This window comes from Trichosurus vulpecula, chromosome 8, assembly GCF_011100635.1.
Source record: "Trichosurus vulpecula isolate mTriVul1 chromosome 8, mTriVul1.pri, whole genome shotgun sequence".
In the NCBI taxonomy this organism is placed as follows: Eukaryota; Metazoa; Chordata; class Mammalia; order Diprotodontia; family Phalangeridae; genus Trichosurus; species Trichosurus vulpecula.
The window spans coordinates 123,039,359-123,048,384 of NC_050580.1; the positions used below are offsets into that span (position 1 = coordinate 123,039,359).

Consider the following 9,026-nt stretch of genomic DNA (forward strand, 5'->3'; position numbering starts at 1 on the left):
CTGCTAGACCACTTAAAAAAAAAAACCATGAATCTGGAGATACCTATGGTCTCATCTAAATCCCCATAATCATATCTCTACTTTCTCTTGAGTCCTTAACCTCTCCCCTCTCCCTCCCCTACCCCCAACTCTTTGCCCTTCTAAAGTTATTCTCAGTCTTAGAATTTCTTAACTACATTTGGTATCAAAGGACCTGGGTTCAAATCCTGCCACTTAACACCTGTCACTTAAAAATCTTTAAAAAATTTTTAAAAAGTGACTTTGGGTAAGTCACTTTCCATTTCTGAGCCTGTTCCCTCATCTATAAAACAAGGAGTTTGGACGAGATGATTTCCAAGGAACCTCCCAGGTCTAAATATATGATCCTCTGATAAATGTATTTACAACGGGGAGGATTGGCTTGACCTTAGCAATCCCCACTCAGTATCCTCAGGCTGAATTCTTCCTTGTTTTGCCCTCAGGTTTAAACTTCCCCACCACTCCCCTCCCCACTCTCAGTCTCAGGGGTTTCTTCCCCATTTTTTGGTGCTAGGCATAAGTTCTTTCAGAGGAAAGGAACCGGCCGGTCCAGCTTGGTGCAATGAGTGAACCGCCTGAGGGCTGAGGGAGCCACCGAGTCACCCCCGCTCTGGGCCAAGACCTGTTCAGACCTGAGCTGGCCACTCCCTGGGAGGAGAACCCCCACCCCCTACCCCGAAGGGTTATGGTGCAACCTTCAAAGTGCGACCTGTCCCTGTGCCAACAAGAAGCAGCCACCCCAAAAGGGGTTGTGTGCCTGCCTGTCTGCCGGCCTGCTGAGGGGATGGAGAGGGGGAGGAAACAATTAGTCTGGATGGTGCCTGGCGCCTGCTGCCCCACAGGGGCACCTGGGGTGCTCTGCTGATGCTATGACCTCCTGCTGAACCAAAGCCACCTCACCACAGAGCCAGAAGGGAGCCGCTGCTAGCAGCGAAGAACAAGAAAGAGGGGTAGATGTGGATATGGCGGAGAGATGGGGAGGTGATTCCTTGGTCTCTTATTGGAGTGACCTGAATCCAATGGTGTGAGTTCCCACTATTTATTTCTCAAGCATAAGTAGGGCTGAGATCTTTCACTTTCTGGAAGACCAGTTTCTTCCCCCTCAGGCCCTACTCTGACCACAGGCACCTGGTCATTGCATCATCAAAGGGGAAGAGATCCACCAGGGCACAGCCTTCCCACAGCTCAGAGAGCCAACCAGTAACTTTCCTGATTCCCCAGTTCCCTCCCATTGTCCCTTGTCCCTTTCTACATCCCCCCAGGCCAACACAGTCACTCTCAGAAAGGGGGTGGGGTTCTCTGACCCCTGAATTTTCGTAGTCACCTTAGGTCACCCAGGTTGTGGTTTCAGTTATCCCAAGATGAGACCTATTCCTGGGTAACATACATTTAGTAGAGAAAGCTCTTCGCTCTCTGGGATGGCCTTGGGGCAGGCAAGGGCACTGGAAGTGAGGAAGGCTGCCATCTATCTCCTCTCTTTCTGAAGGCTAGGCAGCAGCCCTGGACCTCTCCATGGTGACCCCTATCCCCAGAGCAGGAATGTCCCACTCACAACTCAGCATGGTGGGCTGCCCATTTGCTGCCATTCAAATGGTGACTACAATGGCAGAGGGAAAAATTTCTCCCAGTATGGAGATGACCTAACCAAAGCACTGAGTCTGGGTATTTTCTGGCCAGCAATGCCATACGAGGGCAGAACCAGACCCCGTTATGCCTCCTGGAAATGCCACTCTATCCAGCTTTCACATTGGGGGCTGAATAACTATCGAGAGTGAGTTCTGAATACTACTAGGGTTGCAGGTGTGCCCTAGATCTGGACTAAGACAGGAAGAAGTAAGATAGGGAGATAAATTCGCTGGTCGTCTGGAGATAAAAAGTTTCTTGAAGCCATCTGAGCCATTCACACCCATCTTTCCAAATTCTTCTCACCCCAACTTCCACAGGAACCCAAGTAAACTATTCAGAAGTGAGGGAAGGGGAGGAGAGAGGGAAGGCAGTAGACACCACAGAGAATCTTACCTTTCTGCTACAGAGAAGAATTTCTGTAACTACCTCCTTGGCCTCTCCACTACCTGCTGAAACCAGACAAAATTCTGTCAGTAGAGTGAATGCTGAACTTTCTCCTCACAAAGCAAGGTAATCCATTCCATCACCACAAAATACTAATATGTAAAAAGGATATTAAGACACATTGCTCTTTACCCTTCAGGAAATTTCTTCTCCCAATCATCCAAATTATCATATGCTAAGAGGCTTATGTGCAATCAGAATTATGTCCCAGACTGCATCATTGTACCTCTGTTTGTGGTACAGGAGAATGTTGGCTATGTAGACAGGAGTTGTTCAGTTGGTTTTCGGTGGTGTCTCACTCTTTGTGACCCCTTCTGGAGTTTTCTTGGTAAAAATACTGGAGTGGTTTGTCATCTCCTTCTTCAGTTCATTTTACAGATGAGAAACTGTGGCAGACACGGTTAAGTGACTTGCCCAAGGTCACACAGCTAGGAAGTATCAGAGGCTGGATTTGAACTCAGGAAGATGAGTCTTCCTGACTCCAGGCCCAGTATTCTACCCACTGTGCCACTTAGCTGTTCCTTGGTAGACAGGAGAGCTAGATTCAAATCCTGGTTCTATCACTCTTTATGTGACCTCAGACAAATCATTTAATCTCTCTAGGCATTAATTTCCTCATCTATAAAATGAGGGGATTGGATTCAATGATCTCTAAGACCCCTTCTAGCTGTAAAATTTGTGATTTGAAGATTTATGATCCTTGAAGTCTCTCCACAATAAAAACATGTTTCACCAAGATCTCTGGGGATCTCTGGTCCTCTGTTTTTGTTCTAACCTCTCAGAGACCTGGATGTGTCATAGTAGTGTCTCTTCCTTCCAGTAGATTTCCAAGAAAAAGAACCTTCGTGGATTAACATTAGTCAGATTTAATAACTAGGGCAGGACTGGGTAAGGAGGCTGAAATTTGAAGACCTTTTTCCTATAGAGCTGCATCAGCACACATTCCCATGATTCAAAAACAAAACAAGATAAAATACAATTAAACTTTGAGCAGGCTGGAATAATGCTGCTTTATGCCCATTTCCAGAGCTGTTTTGGTTTCTGAGTCACTTTAGAACGGCCCATACAAATGCTCCTTGCTTTCTCTCCTCCTCCTGCCCCCTAACCTTCCAAAAGAAATTCAGTTACTACCACTACTACTACTACTACTACTACTACTACTACTACTACTACTACTACTACTACTACGGCTGCTGCTGGCTGCTGCTATCACCCCACCCCACCCCCACCCTTCCATCAATCCTACGGCTATTAGCAATAACTAACAACTTTCACTGAAACAGGGTTTTGAGGTTTACAAAAGCACTTTCCACAACAACATAGAAACTCTATACCATACTGACAATGTGGGTATTGAAATCCAACTTCTCTGCTTCGGGGCAACTGAGGAATTTTCCTGGCCTATACAAATGCAGCCTCAGTGCCTTTGGAAACTCCAGGCATTTTTGAGAAGTTCCAAATGATTGGCTGCTCTGGGGAATTTATTAAGAGCCCTGTTGTTAAGCGCTGCACTCAAGCAAGAGTCCTTGGGCATGGGACCAACACTAGGGAGAGTGAGGAATGCCCCCCTCTTTTTTCAGCTATCCCCAAGGGTGTCACCTTGGAGTCCACAGATGAGGGCTCATGGCAGAGTACGCAGGTATCCTCACATCTCCCTAGGGGGGTATCCTGCCATCGATTGCTAAAACTCCACAAACAAGAAATAGAAAAGAATTCCTAGAGCTCTCCACAATTAGAAAAAGAAGGCCATTTCATTATGCTGATATAGGCCTCAATACTTGTCAAAGGACTTTCACTTACTATCCCACGAAGTTCTCACAGTGCCCTGTAAAGCACTAGGGTGGATATCATTTTTCCCATTTTATAGAGGAGGAAAGTGAGTCTCGGAGGTGAGGTGATCTGACCAAGGTGAATCAGGTGTCTGGATCTCTAGTTAGCCTGAAAGTCTTTTGTTTCCTCTTCTATAAAATGAGGGGGTTGGACCAGATGACCTCTATGGTCCTTACGAGCCTGAAAATCTATGCTCCTGGAATTCAGCACTGTTCCCTAGATCCATCCCCACCTTCTGTACACATGTCCAGGCCCAAAGTTCATTCTTCCACCCAAGATCAAAGAAAGGCAGGAATCGGCTGATCTTCACCATGACTGCCATTTTTGGAGACAGGCATAAGGAAAAGTGTATGTGCCTCCAGCCCCGAGCCTGCCTCAGCAGCTGGATCTAGCCGGCCCTTCTAAGGCTGCCGTCTACCGGGGCGAACTCCTTCCCTGGCTTGACCAGCCCCTCGTCCCCGGTACAAAGCTCTGCCCTAATGGCTTAGGAGCTTGGCCCCCGGTTGCCATGGGAACATGGGACCAGCCTCAGGCACTGCCTTAGCAACTGGGTCACACAGAGTACCCAGCCTGCTAAGCCCACATTCTGCTGGGGAGTGCCCCCCTGGTGGTCTCCACTTCAGAGAGGCCCCAGGGAAAGAAACTGTGGGCTAGCAGCCTCGTTAAATCAGCCCGTTCTCTGGAATGGAAATCAAAGCTGGGAGAGAGGAGGGAGCAGCTGGCAGCCCGGGGGCTGGAGGCGAGGGAGTGAGGGGGGGCTAGAAGAAAAGACAGGGAATAGCCCTAGGAGACTGGATGCATTTCTGAAGTCCCGGAGTCCCCAGGAAAGCCCTGGAGCCACCCTGCTGGAAAGAGTGACTTTTTCTCAGTCCTGGCACACAAGCCCTTTCAAAGGCCAGGGAGACTCCTGACCTGCACCCCTCCCCCCAATCCCAGGAAGACCGTACCTGGACAAGGAGGAAGCAGCTTCCGACCTGACCCCTGGCCTGGAGACGGGCTCCTGCTAGGAAGCCCCCTCTCTCTGCCCCTCCCCCCACACCAGCCCCTTCCTGGGGGGGAGCCCTGGGCCCTTTGCTTTGGATAGTCCACAAGAATTTGGCTCCCCAACAGCACTCACCACGACTTCTCTCTCTGGGGCTCCTTTCGTGCTTCCCGTCCCAGCAGAGCAGTTTGGCTGTGGCTGTTCCACCCACTAGTCCTGTGGGTCCCAGGAAATGCAGGGCTCCGAGCCAAGACTCCACCCCTTCACTCTGTTTACGGCATGTTCGAAGGTGGCTCCTAGCTTCCGTACTCTCCCTGATGACTATTACTTGGTTGGCCGGCCAGTTTTCAGCAGCTATTAATCCCGTACCTTTCCCCGTAGGAAAAAAAAAAGTGTCTTTCAGGCAACCCACGGATCCTTGACAGCCTTCTAGCAGCTGAGGGAGAAGCAGGGTTTAGGGCAAAGGCCACAGGGTGAGCCGATGGCGCTGAATCTCAGCCTAGTCTTCTGGCCAGTGTTCTACGAGGCCTTTATGTTTGTTCTTTTCTTTATGCCACAGCACGGCCTGTGGTTTTCTGCCATTTGGAGGCAACAGCCTGGCCAAACAGGGTGCCTTCCCCTGTGCTCAACCTGTCCTTCCCACCCTCAACCCCCTTACAAGTGATGAGGGTTTGGGGTGGGGGGTGCTCGACACCCCAAAGTACCAACACACTGGGCCCTGCCGAAAGAATTCCACTCAAGCTTTCTCAGCCAAGGGAAAAGATAAAGTTTATTAAGAGTTAGCCAAATAGGCCTGCCCCAAGACATCGCACCCCTTTAGACGCCTGTAAGGAAAGCGGGCCAGATCAATCTGAGCTAGATTGGATCTGACCACCTTCATGGAGGCAAGATGGAGATTATATACACAAAGGTTGTGGGAGGGATTGAGGGGTGGTCTGGGGTGACCAGAGGAGGGGTCTAGGGTAACAGAGCTAGGGTATAGATATTTTGATCAGGATTAAGGATGGGAAACAGGATTAAGGGTGGGAAGCAGCTGGACAATAGAGGACTGGGCAAGGTAGGCATTTGGGCTTAATGGTTATAGCCTCAGGCCAAGGCTAGATGAAGTGGGAAGATTCGAGGAGAGTTCGAGGGGTTCCCAGAGACTGTGCCCTCATCACAAGGGCTGGGAGAATAAAGGTGAATCTGATGGTGTTGGTGAAAGCCACGGTCCTCCAAAGAAGGACAATCCCTGGTATATATTAACAAGTTTGCTAAGAATAGAAGAGAGCACTGGGTTTGTAGCTGGAGGCCTGGAGTCAGGAAGATCTGAGTCCAAACCTGCTTACTAGACGCTTACTAGCTGTGTGACCCTGGGCAAGTCACATAACCCCTATTATTTGCCTTACTCCACTAGATAAGGAAATGCCAAACCACTCCCCTACCTTTACCAAGAAAACCCCATGAACAATATTGGAGTGCTATGGTCCCCCGGGGTCACAGATTCAGACACAACTGAACAACAACAAACTTATTTACCCTTTGAGGTACTGGACCTGGTGTCGGGAAGATCTCAGGTTTAAATCCAAAGTCTAACACTTTCTACACTGTAAACCTCCATTTGCTCATCATACTGAAATACCTGGAATAGTTATCTCCCAGGGCTGTTGTAAGGCTCAAATGAGATCATGTAAAGTATTTTGTAAACTTTAAAGTGCTATATAAATTTCTTTTTTAAAATTTCTTTTATTTTTAATTTATGGAATAAAACAAACATTTCCATAACAGTACAATAAAAGAGATTACACTTGAAACTGCAACTCTACTACTTACAACTTGCTATTCCTCTTAAATATATAATAAACTTTTCATGTCAGTTTCTATCTCCTTTTCCTTTTCACAATCCTGTGATTTCAATGGTGTAAGGAACATCTAGTGAGCAAATTCCCTCTGTAAATGCAGATTGGAAACTCTTTGGCAGTGTTTGGTTATAGAAAGCTGACCCGGCTCTGAGAGGGTAAGGGATTTGCCCAGGGTTCACACAGCCAGTGTGTATCAGAGGCTTGACATGAATTCAGGTCTTTCCAATGGAGATTGGCCAGCCTGCTAAGCACACAACATTCCTTAAAGCTATGTAAAAATGTCAGTTAATATAAAGTTGCTTTACTCCTCTGGGGATGATGATCTCTAAGGCCCCTTCTTACCCTTGATCCTAATGATTTTTAATCCTATCTCTCACTGATGATCTGTCCAGTAACCTTGGATAAGATACTTGGGTTGTGGGTGTCCTTGTTCCCTTATCTTCTGACTAAGGTAATAACAGGAAGGGCAGTTCCAGTAACAACCAGTTTGAGATGTCAGTGGCTTGAACTGGCCGGTCAGTGGGGCTGGCTGGAATTACGGCTGCTATTTTGGAGGCTAGGATTTCCAGCCCTTTTCACTCCTCAAGCTAAGCTCAGATACTTTGTACTTTTCTCCCTGAGTAGAACAGGGATTTAAGTGTTTGGAGACTCCGAGTCTCTGGACTGCCTGTTTACTGATAATCCCCAGTGTTCTTCATTTCTACGTTGCAGGATCGCTCTTCATGCCTGCCCAGGGTTTTAAGATCATGTGACCCTTTATCGTCTACCCCTCCTAACCATCCTGGGTAGTAGGCTATGCCCATTTTATAGCTGGAGGAATTAAAGGCACAGTTAAAACAAATTTCTCAATATCATTTGGGCTGACTATGGCAGTGTCTGTTTTAGATCATTGATCTAGTTGCTGAAAGGGGCCTTAGAGGTCATTTAGTGCAACCCTCTTATTTTATAGCTGAGGCCCAGACCTCTGTGTGTGATCACACGGACAGGGGCATAGGCAGGATTTGAACCCAGATCATGGGATCACAAATCTAGAAGGGCTCTTGGAGATGATGTATCTAGTCCAGCACACTAATTTGACAAATGAGGAAACCAAGGCCCCAGGAAATTAAGTGATTTACCCAAGATCAAATAGGAAGTAAGCCTCAGAGATAGGATTTAAACCCAGGTCCTCAGAATTGGAGTCAGAAAGAGCTGGGTTCAGGTTCCACCAGCAATATATATATATATATGTATATATATATATATATATATACATATACATATATATATATATATATATATATATATATATATATATATATATATATATATATATATATATATATATACCGTCTATGTGGCCCTGAGCAGGGGAAATGCCCATCTGCATTGGTAAAAGGAGGAAGGAGCTTTTTCATCAGGAGTTCTCCAGACCAACAAAGGGACAGCTAGGTGGCACTGTGAATAGAGCCCTGTAATAAAGAAGACTTGAGTTTAAATCTGGCCTCAGACACTTCCAAGCCGTGTGACCCCAGGCAAGTCACCTGTTTGCCTCAGTTACCTCATCTGTAAAATGAGCTGGAGAGAGAAATGGCAAATCACTCCAGTATCTTTACCAAGAAAACCCCACATGGGGTCAGGAAGAGTCAGAAATGACTGAAATGATTGAACAATAACTGCTTCCGCTCTGGGGAATAATATGTTTTCCTAGATTTAAATTAGTTTGCTCGTCTATGAAACGGGTAACGGGAGAGGTGAATGGATCAGATCGTTTCTAAAATCCCTCTGAATTACAGATGCTGCAATCTTCCCTTACTTTCCTTCCCTGGTTTCCAGACCACTTGGGAGTATCAAAAGTGAGAATCCTCAACCTTACTCTACATAGTATAATATAAATCATTCCTTCTCACACTGCAGATTCATGGTCCTTCCGAAGGGCTAGCTCAACAGAGAATTTTGAAAAAGGAAAAGCTGGACTCATACTTTTCTTTGTCTCTCTTTCTTGCTTCTTTTAACACACAGGCGCGCTTCACTTAATATAGCTCATTAGCTCCTTTACTTCTCACAAAAACCCAGTGAAGCAGGTATTAGAGGTATAAGAGGTGTCTAGGTGGTGCAGTAGATAGAGTGCTGAGTCTGGAACAAGGAAGACCTGATTTCAAATTCAGCCTCGGAGAGTTCCTAGCTGTGTGACCCTGGGCAAGTCATTTAACCTCAACTTCCTCCTCTGTAAAATGGGGATGACAATAAATAGCACCTACCTCCCAAGGTTGCTGCAAGGACGAAATGAGGTAATATTTGTAAAG

General features: G+C 46.7%; 1 protein-coding gene across 3 annotated transcripts in view; it reads right to left on the reverse strand.

Moving 5' to 3' along the window:
• The window catches only part of SEMA4B (semaphorin 4B), a 37,015-nt gene extending 31,871 nt beyond the window's left edge, over nt 1-5,144 (reverse strand). Inside the window, exons 1-2 of one of the 3 annotated variants that reach the window (XM_036735454.1) lie at nt 5,036-5,144; nt 2,038-2,090 (exon numbers count right to left, since the gene is read on the reverse strand). The gene's annotated coding sequence lies outside the window, so the exon portion shown is untranslated. Of the gene's footprint in view, nt 1-2,037; nt 2,094-2,314; nt 2,397-5,035 lie in introns of those variants that run through there. The other 2 variants (XM_036735453.1, XM_036735455.1) reach the window with 2 other exon arrangements.
• Nucleotides 5,145-9,026: the final 3,882 nt, after the last annotated feature.